General features: G+C 45.5%; 1 pseudogene; it reads left to right on the top strand.

Annotated features, from left to right (window-relative positions):
• The first annotated feature begins 12,577 nt into the window (after nucleotides 1–12,577).
• LOC136526277 (uncharacterized) lies at nucleotides 12,578–13,919 on the top strand (annotated as a pseudogene).
• Nucleotides 13,920–14,129: the final 210 nt, after the last annotated feature.

Below are 14,129 nucleotides of genomic sequence, written 5' to 3'. Positions count from 1 at the left end.
TACATTTGAGATCGTTAAGATGCACAAAAAATTAATATAATATTTCAGCAGCAAAATAATCACATACTAGTGCTTGTCACATTAAAAAAATAATATCGTTTTTGTATGGTGTCAAATGAAGATATATTTTATATGAAAGTTGTAGCCTTTAGTGAGATCTACAAATTTATAGTTTTGAGTTTTCATATATGAGGTCATTAACATACTCTGAAAACTAATATAAAGTTTTAGCAGCATATTAATCGTGCATCAAAGCTTATCTTTTTAGAAAAATCATATATTTCTTATTTGATGTCACATAAAAATACTTTTAAAATAAAAGTTGTAGATCTCACTAAGGGCTACAACTTTGATATAAAATGTATCTTCATTTGACACTATACAAAAACAATATTATTTTTGTAATGTAACAAGCGCTAATACGCGATTATTATACTACTGAAATTTTATATTATTTTTTCGTGCATCTTAACTATCTCAAATGTAAAAACTCAAAACTAAAAATTTGTATATCTCATTGAGGGCTACAATTTTAATGTAAAAAGTATTTTCATTTGACAACATACAAAAAAGATATTATTTTTCTAATACGACAAGCACTCGTACGCGGTTATTATGCTCCAGAAATTTTATATTACTTTTTTGAGCATTTTAACTTCCTCAAATGAAAAAACTCAAAATTACAAAGTTGTAGATCACATCGAGAGCTATAATTTTCATATAAATTTCATCTTCATCTAAAGTCGTATCAAAGAGTTATGATTTTTCAAAGGTTTAGTCTTGTCACACCACTCCCGGTGGCGCGACAGAACAATACTATCACATCAGTAGGAGTGGCGTGACAACGTTTTCCACGTCGAAAACGCCGTCTGACATTGCGGATGTTGCCGCGCCAATGCATGTGGCGCGAGAACGTTATTTGGTCGCGCCAAATCCGCAAATTATTTTAGGAACGATTATTATTGAAATATTGAATAAAAAGGATTAAAAATAAAAAAAAAATCCCTGAGAAGCAATTTAACGACAAGTCTCAAACGAAAGATTGACCAATTGAAGAGATCTCTTGGTTTACTCTTAAATCTAATGGAGTTTTTTTTGACAAAGAATCTAATGGAGTTTTTTTTTTACAAAGAATGTAATGGAGTTATATATATTGGCCCCGTTCGGCTTGCTGAATTGTGCCTGAAACTGGCTGAAAACACTATTCTAGCTGAATTCTTATGAGAGAAAAATATTGTTTCCAGCTGAAAAAACAAGCTGAACAGTGCCATTTTCTGGGTGAGCCGAACGGGGCCATTAGCTTGTTGTTCTAAACTCCTCGCAAAGAAAATTTTCTAAACTGTGTCTCTTTTTTTTGTGGTAGCTTACATTCTTACGCATTTGCTTGCATCGCAACACGTACACTTGTCGTCGTTGAAAAGAACAGTTCAGTTAAGCATCAAATTAAAAGAAAGCAGCTAGCGCCGTGAAATTTCCATCATCCTGGATTCGATGGGCAGTGCAATAACGGCTCAATCGACCCTTTTTCAAACATATCCGTGATGTGTCGCAGTTTGGGAGTACCATTAACTTCACGTCGCAGAGTGCAATGAACTTGGCTGGATGCGGTTGTTTCCTGCTGGTTTTTGACGTGTGCGTTTCTTCTTCCTGCGTTATTTCGTTGGACTCTGTCACCAGTCTTGTCATTGCAGGTCGTTCTCGATGTCGGGTGTGTACGTGACAAGTTGGCCGGCGTAGGTTTACTCTTCAGCTAGCGCTCTGAGCGAATGAAAGGATTTTACGTATACTTGGGAAGGCGTACGTGCTTTCCGATTGGTGGAAGTGACTGTCACCGAGTAGGCATTTTGGATTGCCAACTAGCAAGCTCTATAGCTAGTAGGTAGTACGTCTCGAAGCAAGCATAAACATACAGCCATTGCCCATTGGGCCATTCCGTGCAAAACTACACGCAAGTGCGCGCTTATCTAATGCCGTGTTTAGTTCCAAAATAACTTTCTAAAAAGTGCTACAGTATTCATCACATCGAATCTTGCAATACGTGCATAGAGTATTAAATATAGACGAAAAAAAACTAATTACACAGTTTGGTGGAAAATTACGAGACGAACGTTTTGAGCCTAATTAGTCCGTGATTGAACACTGATTGCCAAATAAAAACGAAAGTGCTACATTAGCCAAATTCCAAAATTCCCTCCAACTAAACACCTGCTAAATTAATTTGCAGGTAGTGTGGTGGGTACTGCATGCTCCAGTGCTAGCTATCTGATGCGTGGGCTTGTTCGTTCCGTCTCAACCATTACGTGCCTTGCATGCATCTTTGCGCACGTCTCGTTCCGATCGATAGCCTTCTTACTAGCCATCTTTTTACTTTTGTATTGGAGGAAACCATGTTTTTGCCGGCGAGTACGTCCCGCTGTTGATCTGGAAATTTTGGTGCGCAACGGAGAGGACACGTCAACCATTGTTGTAATAAAAATGGTGTTGTTGCGGCAGCTTTGGTGATACATAAAGACGACACTTCTAATAATCATGAAATTATTGGGCAATATAGTCATTTTATTAGTCTCTCGATATCGTCTGAGTTTCAGTTTTGTCCTTGACGACTTCTAAGAACGACCGTTTCATTGCCCAAATTTACTTTTGGACTTATCATCTTAGGACTATTTCAAAGGTGACTGCTTATTTCAATCCTCAAACTTTGTATTTTCAACTAAAAACGTTAAAGTGGGCTATCTAATTCAGATGGCTAAGGACAACGCCAGGGACACCATCACCTAACGATGACCAATTAGTCGACTAATGGCATCATTAGGGGTTGCTTTTTTTTGAAACAATTCAGCTCATCATTAGCGGTTGCACTACGGGATACAGTTGCTTTGCCGAGTGCCAAAGCCCCAAAAACACTCGGCAAAGGGTTTGACGAGTGTTACACTCGACAATTACACTCGGCAAACGACACTCGGTAAATTTCTTAACGGCAAACAGTCTTTGTCGAGTGTTTTTGTCGGGAGTGCCCAAAAAACACTCGACAAACATTTTTTCAAAAAAATAAAAAAACAAGCCGGCCGCCGCCACCCTTGCCTCCCGCCGCCACGCCACGAAGCCAGCCGCCGCCACCAGGGCGCCACCCTTGCCTCCCGCCGCCACGCCACGAAGCCCGCCGCCGCCAGCACCACCACCACGCCACCACCGCCCGCCGCCAACCACCAAGCCCGCCGCCAGCAACATTGTTTTAAATGATTTTTTTACTTTAACTAAGTTTATACAAAATTCATCTAATATTGGCATGCCACATTAACTTTATTGAATTCGCCATAAAATATGTCTTAATAGTTCAGCTACGTGGTGCGAGTACAACCTTCACTTGAAATTGCAAGGGATTTATAGTTTAATATAGGTGAAACTATTTTAAATATGACCAACAAAGAAAAACAAAAATAGCATTTACATATCAACACAAGCACAATTAGATTGCTCCGCCCCACCTAGCGAACCATATGTTATGAAGTACTAGTTCATCACGCGCACCCTCGCGCGCGCCGGCAAGGTAGAAAAGGAGATACCTACATTCTAAAGATCACATGGGTCTTGTAGAGAAATGTTAAATGTGTCAGTTCCTAACACTGCTGGGAAAACCACAGCACTTCATAAATTTCCTGCAGTGATATTAATTCTCGTAGAAATTTTACTCACACATATGCATGTCATAGAAACTTTAATGATTTTAGCATATATATATTAGTGTTAGCCACACTGTGAGCTGATAATAGATAAAAAAAATGAAGCTCCACAGCTTGATAACTTGATGGTAATTGACTCAGCGAGTAAACTGCAAGCCAAAGTTATGATATTCACAAAATATATCACGGCACTACGCCGAAATGGCAAGCGACATGATGAGCATTAATTGTGATCAATTTTACCTTCCTTACAACAATAGAAGATAAGCAAACAAAACAGCTAGCAACACCAACAAAATCAAAACGCATAACGCCATTAACAAGGAAATCACTTCACACCTGTCAAAGCAAGCTGTTATACTACACAATTTGCAGCCCGAAAATCAGCATAGAAATAGAACGCCCGAAAATCGCTTCCAACCAAAATCCGTTCGATTTGCGGCCAAATCAAAACCAATTGCCACCAAATTTTAACCACATGGTCATAAGGCAATAGGTGAGCTACCCCTAAGATATCATCGCCCAATTTAAAGCCAATTAAGGGAAAATTAGATGAACGCGAAAGACGTCGGTTTTTCTCACCAAAAGGTTGATCCGCCCCGATCTATGGACTCATGAGGATTTGGTCGAAATTCTTCGGTGGAAGGGATCAACTCACATCCTAGTCCATCTCATATCAAAAAGAACGATTCAAAAAGCTCTCAAAACGACGAATTGAGTCAAGAAAGAAAGTGGGAAAAGTAAGAACGCATAGAACACGAATGTGAATCACAAAAGCATCTCACAAATCGAATCTCAGAGAACACAGGGAGGTTAGGGCCTCCATTCTCAACCAAAATCACAGGTTCGGTTACACTGGGACCCTAGTTCATCGGTGGACCTCTTAAGAAGAACCTAGAGGGGGAGGAAAACCTAGAGAGAGAGGTGTAAGAATGAAATGGCAAGAGGTGAGGGAGATTGGGGCTCCCTCACCCTTATCTATCAAGACTATTACACAATCCCAAACATGCCCCTAAATATTTTGAGTCGAACCACTTAACCTGAGGGCGTTATGGTCCAACCCGAGGTAGTCTTCATCTGACGACCACCGCACCCTTCATGAGATAGCTTTGCCTCGGCACGAACTCCTCGATGCCGCTACGTGCCGTCCGTTCCTCTTCAGAACCTCCACCCGTGTTTTGAGGCCCAAACCCGAAATCCGTCCACCCGGTGGTTTTGAGACTCAACCCACCAAACCGTTGTGAGTAGCGTACTCCATACGCGTCCTCCGCCACTTGGCGCGTATCACCGCCGTCCTCTATCAACTGGCCACCATGTCTTCAGAGCCTCTGCTTGACTCGCACGTTCGTCGTCTTGACTCGGTCAACACGGTCACTCCTCTATGTACACTTACGCTTGTCGATGTCCCCAGATGTTAGCCACCGCGGCTGGTCACCCGATCTCCTGGTCCCTCGGTCCAAGCCTCACGTCCATCCTTCACCGCTTTCAGTCCATCGGCATGGCACGTCCCTACTTGACCTTCACCTCGCCGTCGACCACCGCCTCCGAGCTCCACACCTACGCACCATAAGCCAAGAGACATGTTGCATAACCCAACTCACACCATGGTTAGTTCACAAACTCAACCCAAGACGCGAATCACGTTGACAATCACTCATCATAAATCAGAACCACAAGGGCGCATATCAATCTTGTGTTCGCACAATGCAAAATGTGATCATATGGAAGTCCTTCTGTCGACACAAATGTGTGAAACGTGCAAACCAAGCTTTATTGCAAATATTATTTGGGAGGGGGTGAGGGGGGGGGGGGATTTTTTATTTACCGGTTTTAATCTCCCGTTGTTAACATATTTTTCCTCTGTCCCAAATTATAAGACGTTTTGATATTTCTAGATTTATAGTTTTGACTATGTATCTAGACATAATATATATCTAAATGCATAGTAAAAATTATGAATCTAGAAAAGCCAAAACGTCTTATAGTTTGGAACGGACGGAGTATACGTATAAGAGTAGTTCATATAATATCCAACACATATATGTCCATATGTTGGAGAAACTTGCACGTTAGTATGAGATAAACTAAGTGCCCAACTTTAAGAACTATTTTGGATCTGTAGTTTGTAGACCAAACTTTAAGTAGTTTAAATATTAATATTTAATATAAACTATAAACAAAATGAGTCATATAAATACATTAATTAACAGGTCTCCACAGCTCTAGATCTAGGATCTCCTAGAGCTACAGATATCCATCCAGCTCCAAAAAATTTATAGATTTTCTAGAATCGAAGCTCGATCTGCCAAACAGGTCAAGGAGAGAGCTTAGCTGAGAAACTGCACGGCGCATGCATGCGTTTGACGACGGTGGGCAGTACATGAACGAGTCCATCCACCGCCAATCCGTCCGCGTACGTGTCGCGATCGGCGGGGGCCACCTTTTTGTCACCGTCGGCACACACACACTAGTCGTCGTCACGTACTCGTACGCCGGCCGGCGGACGTGGATACATAGGTACATAACATCCAACATGCGTCTCAGACTCTCAGTAGATCGAGGTGCAACGAACCTGCTGCAACTGCATGCAGTCATGCGCTTTGCTTAATTTCCGGCCGGGTGGTTCTTGCCGTGTGTACTTGTGCAGATGCACGCATGCATGTGTCCCGTCCACCTCCGCTGGAGCTAGAGATTCAACGTCGAATACTGTGTGTGTTTGACTGGCCGGCCAGCTGGTAGCCTTTTTTTCTTATCCGTGTGCAGGTCGTTTTCATATATCAGGTCGTTTTCATACATGAGATCTACGAGTTCATAGTTTTGAGTTTTCATATATGAGGTCGTTAACATACTCTGAAAACTAATATAAATACTACTAGAAAACAGACCTTTCACTCATTTCGATTTTAGCCTTTAATCTCGATATTTTTTGTGTTCGGGACTAATAGACTGTTAGTCCCGGTTCGTAATACCAACTGGGACTAAAAGTCATCTTTAGTCCCGGTTGGTGTCACCAACCCAGAGTAAAAGTTCATCAACTTTTAGTCCCGGTTGGTAACACCAACCGAGACTAAAGGGTGACCTTTTAGTCCTGGTTGGTGTCTTCAACCGGGATTAAAGGTCTTTTATCCGGGACTAAAGGTCTCCCACGAGTCTATTCAAAAGGAGAGCGCACATGACTCTGTCACAAGTGGTGTGCAGTTGAGTTGGTAATGTACCTACGCGCGAGGAGAGAGGTGTTGGGTTCGAATCTCACGTAGAGCAAGCGAGGCCTCGATGATTTCCTTTATTTTTTTCTTCCGTGGGTGACCTTTAGTCCCGGTTCCCAGACCCGGGACTAAAGGTGTGGACCTTTAGTCTCGGGAATTTAGTCCCGGTTGAGAAAACCGGGACTAAAGGGCCTTCCCAACCGGGACTAAAACCCGTTTCTCTAGTAGTGAAAGTTTCGTGGAGATGTCTGGGTTTTAGGCATCCGACGTCGCAACTTGCTCGAAACCTTCTCAAATTATTATCATAGCCTCCACATGCGATCACACGACACCTCAACAAGTTTCATGAATTTCTGACTTCGTTTGCATTTTCTATAATTTAAATACACTCCGAACACAAGCGGGTCGTCATGTTTGACGAACAAGGCGTTCAAAATTTTGGGTGAGTTCCTGCATACGGCCTCAAAATACACTCTACAACATGACTATCATTTTTTGAATGGCTACATTTCATTATTTCATGCACCTGCAGTTCAAATTTACTTTTTCGGAAAAAATGCAAGTAAACAAAATTAATTCAAGAAATATAGCAAAAAGTTATAAAAAGGTCCCAAATTTTAACATGTGCTTGTAAACAATAGATAAAGTCTACAAAAAAATTTTGAAATCAAAATAAAAAAAAACAAAAATACTTTGCCGAGTGCCATGCCTGACACTCGGCAAAGAGGGCCTTTGCCGAGTGCCAGGCTGCAGCACTCGGCAAAGGATATTTCGAAAAAAAATCCCTTCTGGAATAAGGGGCCCACGGCCCATCCTCCTCCAACCCTTCCTCATTCACAGCCCACCCCTCACCCGCGCCAGCGGCCGCCGCCCGCCATCTCGGCTCCCCGCCGCAACCGGCCGCCGCGCCCCCGCCGCCCTCGGTGGCCGGCCCCGCCCCCGCGTCCGCCGCCCGCTGAGGCCCATCCGGCCCCTGCCCCACGCCGCCCCGGCGACACCCGGCCCCACACCGCCCCTCGTGGCCGTCCCTACAGAGAGGAGGAGAAGCCGCGGCCACGGTGCCCCTGCCCCCTCCTGGCCGGCCCCTATAGAGAGGAGGAGGAGGATGGGAGAAAGAGAGGGGAGGAGGAGAAGGGAGGTTGGATGAGAAGGAGAAGGGAAGAAGGAAGAAGGATAAAAAAAAGAAGGGAGGAGAAGGAGAAGGGAGGAGTACCGGTAAGGAGAAGGTGAGGAGGACTGGAGGAAGAAGAAGAAGGAGAAGGAGGAAGGAGGAAGAAGAAGGAGGAGGAAGAAGAACGAGAAGGGGGGAGGAGGAGACGGACCTCGGTCCGACGACCGTTCACGCCGTTCGTCAACGACGTTCGTCCACTCCGTCGTCCCCGCACATCGTCGTTCGTCCACGCCGTCGTCCCCGTCCCTTGCCGGAGAAAAGGTAAAGGCTCCGGGGGTGTCGGCCTTGGTGCCGTTTATGTGTTGACGGCCTTCGTGCCGGGTTTGTGTATGTGTGGGCCATCGTGCCCCAAATGTGGATGTCGGCCATCGTGCCGGCTTTTTCTTGCAGGTTTTGGAAACCTCCCCGTACAGGGGAGGTTCTGCTGAATTTTTCAAGTAATAGTGATGTGTTTCTTCTTTTGCAGAGCAGGAGCTGTCGGAGGGGACCCGGAGCACCTCGGTGATCCCGATCGTCTTCGTCGGCGCTATGGTCGTGCTTGCACTGCTTCGTCTCGCCACTACACCAACTCGCCACTGCGCCGCTAGCCTTTCTCCACCGCCACCCTAGGTATAATGGACCTCTCTTGCTTACAGTTGTCGTACGTAACCCAGTTAGGCGTCTCCCGTCCGAAATAGATACGGTTGGAGGTATGCGAATCTTTGCATATCTATGACCGTATCTGTTTCGGATTGTCCACGTTTTTTGGACAGCCCGTGGATGCGTAGATGGGTTAGTTTTCATGTTCTGCTCGGATCCGAGATGGAATTTTGGCACCACCTCCCTGTTGTTCTCCGGATACACACTCTCCCTTCCAAGATGTGTATCGGGAGAACAGCGGGGAGGTGCTGCCGAAATTCTGTCTCGGATTGGAGTAGAGCATGGAAACTAACCTCGTCTACGCTTCCGCGGGTGGGATTAGGACCTATCCTCACCTATTAGACAGTAGGCACGCCGTGCAGATGCAACAGGGAGAACCGTGTGTATATGATATTGCTCTGTTATGTGTACATGCTAGAGGATGGAGAACCGTGAGTGGATGTACATGGGACACCTAAGTCAAGCTCAAATCACCTGTGAATGGATGGATAAGACCAAGAAATTCTTGGACCATGCATTTAAGGAAGCTAAGGGAGCGAGAGACACGTTCTGTCCCTGCAGCGATTGTGAAAACAAGAAAAGAAAAACAAGAGAAGTCATGATAAAGCATCTTTGCAAGTTTGGATTTATGCCAAACTATACCCGGTGGGTGTACCATGGTGAAGCCTATCGTCCTAGAGAGGAGGTCGTGAGACGATGCTTGAAGGCATTTGATGGTGATGGTGGGGTACAAGGATGGTTAGGTGACTATGAGGATGCAATGTTCGCTGAAAGACCTCCGGAGGTCGAGCAGGAGGATGAGGAGGAGGAGCCAGAGCCAAGCGCTAAGGCGTTCTTGGCCATGTTGGAATCAGCACAGAAGTTCCTACATGAGAAGACAACGGTTTCTCAACTGGATGCCATTGGGTGCCTACTGGGGTTGAAGTCCTAGCACAACATGACTCGAGCCTGCTTCGATGCTATGATGGCAATTATTGGGGATTTGCTTCCGGAGGGTCATCATCTGCCGAGCAGCTTGTACGAGTCAACGAGACTCCTTCGGGCGCTGAAGATGTCGTATGAGCAGATACATTGTTGTCCGAAGGGGTGCGTCCTATTTAGGAAAGATCATAAGGATGCAAAGTACTGTCCAAAGTATAAATCCTCTAGGTATGTGGAGGTAGACAAAGGTGATGGCAAGAAGGAGCAGAATGAGGGGATCCCCATGAAAGTCCTACGATACCTTCCGATCATACCGAGGCTCCAACGGCTATTCATGTCCGAGGAGTCCACGAAACAGATGACATGACACAAGAATGGCGTTCGATACAATCCTGACAAGATGGTACATCCAGCAGATGGTGAAGCATGGAAAAGCTTTAATGGCAACCATCGTGGCAAAGATGAAGAGGCCTATAATGTACGTATTGCACTGGCAACGAATGGGTTCAATCCTTATGGAATGATGTCGGCCCCATACACTTGTTGGCCCATGTTTGCTATCCCCCTCAATATCCCCCCCGGGGCCCTACTTCAACGGCAAAATATATTCTTGACATTGATAATTCCTGGACACCCGAGAAACAAAATGGGTGTGTACATGGAGCCGGTTTATGATGAATTGATCAAGGTTTGGAATGAAGGCGTATGGACTTACGACCGAGCTACAAAGAAGAACTTCAAAATGTATGTTTGGTACTTGTACTCCATGCATGACTTCCTGGCGTATGGGATATTCGCCGGCTGGTGTGTCCCCGGGAAGTTTCCATGCCCGGTATGCAAGGCAGCTCTACAGTTCATTTGGTTGAAGAAGGGTGGCAAGTTCTCGTCGTTCGACAAGCATCGGCAGTTCCTCCCCCTTGACCATCCATTTAGAGAAGACACAAAGAACTTCACGAAAGGTGTCACGGTGATCGACCCTGCACCTCAGAAGATGACTGGTGGCCAGGTTCATCCTCAGATAGATGCTCTCGTGGTCCCGACGTAGAAAGATAATCCAAAGAAGGGTAAAAGAAAGAAAGTTAATCCAAAGAAAGATAATCCAAACAAAGATCGCTTTGTGGGCTATGGTGTGGAACATATGTGGACTCATAAGTCAGGATTGGAGAGGCTTCCCTATTTTGATGACCTTCTCTTTCCACATAACATAGATGTAATGCACACTGAGAAGAATATCGCCGAAGCACTTTGGGCAACACTCATGGACATTCCTGATAAGACAAAGGACAACCCTAAGGCTAGAGTAGACATGGTAACACTATGCGACAGACCAAAGCTACAGATGCTGCCTCCAAGAGACAGCAAACCATGGAAAAGGCCTAAGGCCGATTATGTCTTGGAAAAGAAGCACATGACGAAAGTGATACAATGGATGCAGACGTTAAGTTTCCCTGATGGGTTTGCAGCGAATCTGAGGAGGGGAGCGAACCCAGATACTGGCCGAGTGTTAGGGATGAAGAGTCATGACTTCCACATATGGATTGAGCGGCTTCTTCCGTTAATGGTTCGTGGCTACGTCCCTAAGCATGTCTGGAAGGTGCTGGCAGAGTTGAGCTTTTTCTTCCGCCAGCTTTGTGCTAAGGAGATCTCTCTGAAAGTGGTTGAGGAGTTGGAAAAAACGGCACCCAAGTTGCTCTGTGAGTTGGAGAAGATCTTTCCACCTGGCTTTTTCTTGTCGATGCAGCATTTGATTTTGCACCTCCCGAACGAGGTCCGAATGGGGGGGCCCGTGCAGAACCGTTGGTGCTATCCAATCGAGAGATGTCTAAAGACTGTTCGCCAGAAATGTGGAAACAAAGGTAGGATTGAGGCTTCCATAGCAAAGGCATTCATTCGTGAGGAGGTGTCAAACTTCACAACATTATACTATAGTGACAACCTTCCTAGCGTGCATAATCCACCCCCTCGTTACAACGAGGACGAAAATGAATCGACCCTCAGCCTATTCAAAGGGCAACGCGGGAGATCAAGTGGAGCATCCAAAAAGTTCTTGACCAATGAAGAGTGGCGCAAGATCATGCTCTACGTGTTGACGAACCTTGACGAAGTTGACAAATATCAGAGGTAAATTCTCAACGAACTTGTTACATAGCCAGTCATCTTTTCTGCATCCAACAACCTTGTTGCTTATCGGTGCAGGGAATTTTTTGACCAATACTGGCATCATCCAAGGCCACCTTCTGACCATGAACGAGAGACCCTTCTTGAACATGGTTCGACTGATTTCATTACATGGTTCCAAAGAAAGGTACCTTTTGACAAACTTAGCTCATTCCAAGTTTGGCGTTCCTAGTTACCTAATTTCATTTCTCTCCTGCTTTACCTTGCAGTGCCAAAGTGATTTGTCTATAAGTGCCGAATTACGACAAGTGGCCAAAGGCTTTGACTATAAGGTCTCGTCATTTAACGCTTATGACGTGAATGGATATCGCTTTCACACAACAAGCTACGAGAAGAGTCGGCCCAATGCAAAGACCACGAATATCGGAGTATATATGCCCGGAGTAGTTATGCCCGGTGCTGAGCAGGAGGACTATTATGGCACAGTTGAAGAAATATACGGGCTCCAATACCATGGTGAAAAAGCACCTAGGCCAGTCATATTCAAATGCCAGTGGTTTAATCCTACAGTATCGAAAAAGTCCCCTAAACTTAGGATAGTCGAAACTAGACAGGATTCCTTCTATCTAGGAGATGATGTCTATATTGTGGCTCAACAAGCCAGGCAAGTTTATTATTGTCCATATGCTTGCAAAACCAACCCACGTCTTCAGGGTTGGTATATTGTGCACAAGGTATCACCACATGGTAAATTACCTCGCCCAAACGATGATGATTACAACTTGAACCCACCCACGCATGATGACGGGGAGTTCTATCAACAAGACGAGGGGCTACCAGGGATGCTTGAGATAGACTTAACAGGAGAGATTGAAATGGAAGTAGATGAGGAATGGGTTGTTGACGAGGACGCTGCAGATGAGGTGCATGATACGAGAGACTTGAAAATGCTTGACGGACTACAACTAGGCAACGACAGCGATGAGGATGAGGCTGTTGACGATTTGGAGGCTCTTGATAGTGATGACGATACCTATCGTTCAGATAATCCCGATCATGAAGAATATTAGAAATACATGTAATACTATGTTATTTTGTAATTACATTTTCTTTTTTTTTTTGCATACCTTGCTAAGTACTTCTCGTTTATCTTGACTAATACTGGTTTATTCTTTTTAATTGCAGGTGATGGGGCCCACTAGGAGGAGTTGTCACTCAACTTACATGAGATCAAGGGACACACCATAGGCTGAGGAGACGGAGGCGGAGGCGGAGACGTCACAGAGGCAGAGGAGGCCGAGGGGTAGGCCTAGGCGGGAGCCGTCGACTGACCACGAGCACGGCTCCTCGCGCTATTCTAGGGACGACGACGGCCCTCTGCCCACGGTGGGCGAGGAGGCGGCTCCACAGATGTACGACGAGGAGGTGGTTCCGCACACGTCTGAGGAGGGGGCAGGGGGTTCGACTTCCTCTGCAGCCTCCAAACCCTACTTGCGAGGTCCCATCCAGCTCCCGAAGCAACCGATTCCTCCTCACCGCCGCCCACTGATTACACCCGAGGGGGATAAGTAAGTAACTTCATATGTTCTTCATTTGATATGTTGAAAACTAATAATAAGAGCTAATAATAACTATTGTTAACCACTTGTGCAGGAACTGGATGCTTGTGGAGGAGGGGATCGAGGCTCGCAATGTCAATGGGATCCTGGGACTTCTGTGCAGGGAACACTTCCCTGGCCTGGTGTGGACGTCAGAGGATGAGGACCCAGTGGTACCCTCGTTCGACCAGTACGCCCTTGTCGCCACCGACACTAAGCATAGAAACTTGGCGGATCGGGTGATTTAGGAGTTGTGGGTAAGCCTTTCTCGCACTACGACCCTCAATTCATTGCATTCAATGCACATTCTTTAAACAAAATAATGGATACCTCGTGTCTTTATGCAGGACTTCTTCAGATGCCAGTCGGGACAGGAGGATAGGGCGTATCAGGTGGCTTACGCTTCCTGTAAAAGGCGTGTCTCGGACTTGTATTACGAGGCCCGCCTCCAGGCGCACAGAGACTACAACGCCACCTTCTGTAACAGAAGAATCAACACGACATAGGCAAGAAGGGAGACAGAGGTTCTTACCAGGGAGCAGTACCTACAGGTAAATAGAAAACATCTCCTATTGATTTCTTCTGAGATTAACTATGCCTAATTTGATCTTATGATGGCTAGTAGGTGATTCCAAACTGGTGCGCCACCCACCCCGATTGCTGGGCTGCTATAGTGGACAAATGGTTGGACCCGGACTGGCAGAGGGCGCACCAAGAGAAAAGCGAGCACCGTATGATGATGCCAGGTGTACCTCACCATCAGGGCAGCGCCAGCCTCAGCAAGTATGCGAAGACA

This window comes from Miscanthus floridulus, chromosome 19, assembly GCF_019320115.1.
Source record: "Miscanthus floridulus cultivar M001 chromosome 19, ASM1932011v1, whole genome shotgun sequence".
NCBI classification, from domain to species: Eukaryota; Viridiplantae; Streptophyta; class Magnoliopsida; order Poales; family Poaceae; genus Miscanthus; species Miscanthus floridulus.
Note: the sequence above shows the minus strand (reverse complement) of the source record. Positions and strands in the feature narration are given on the sequence as shown.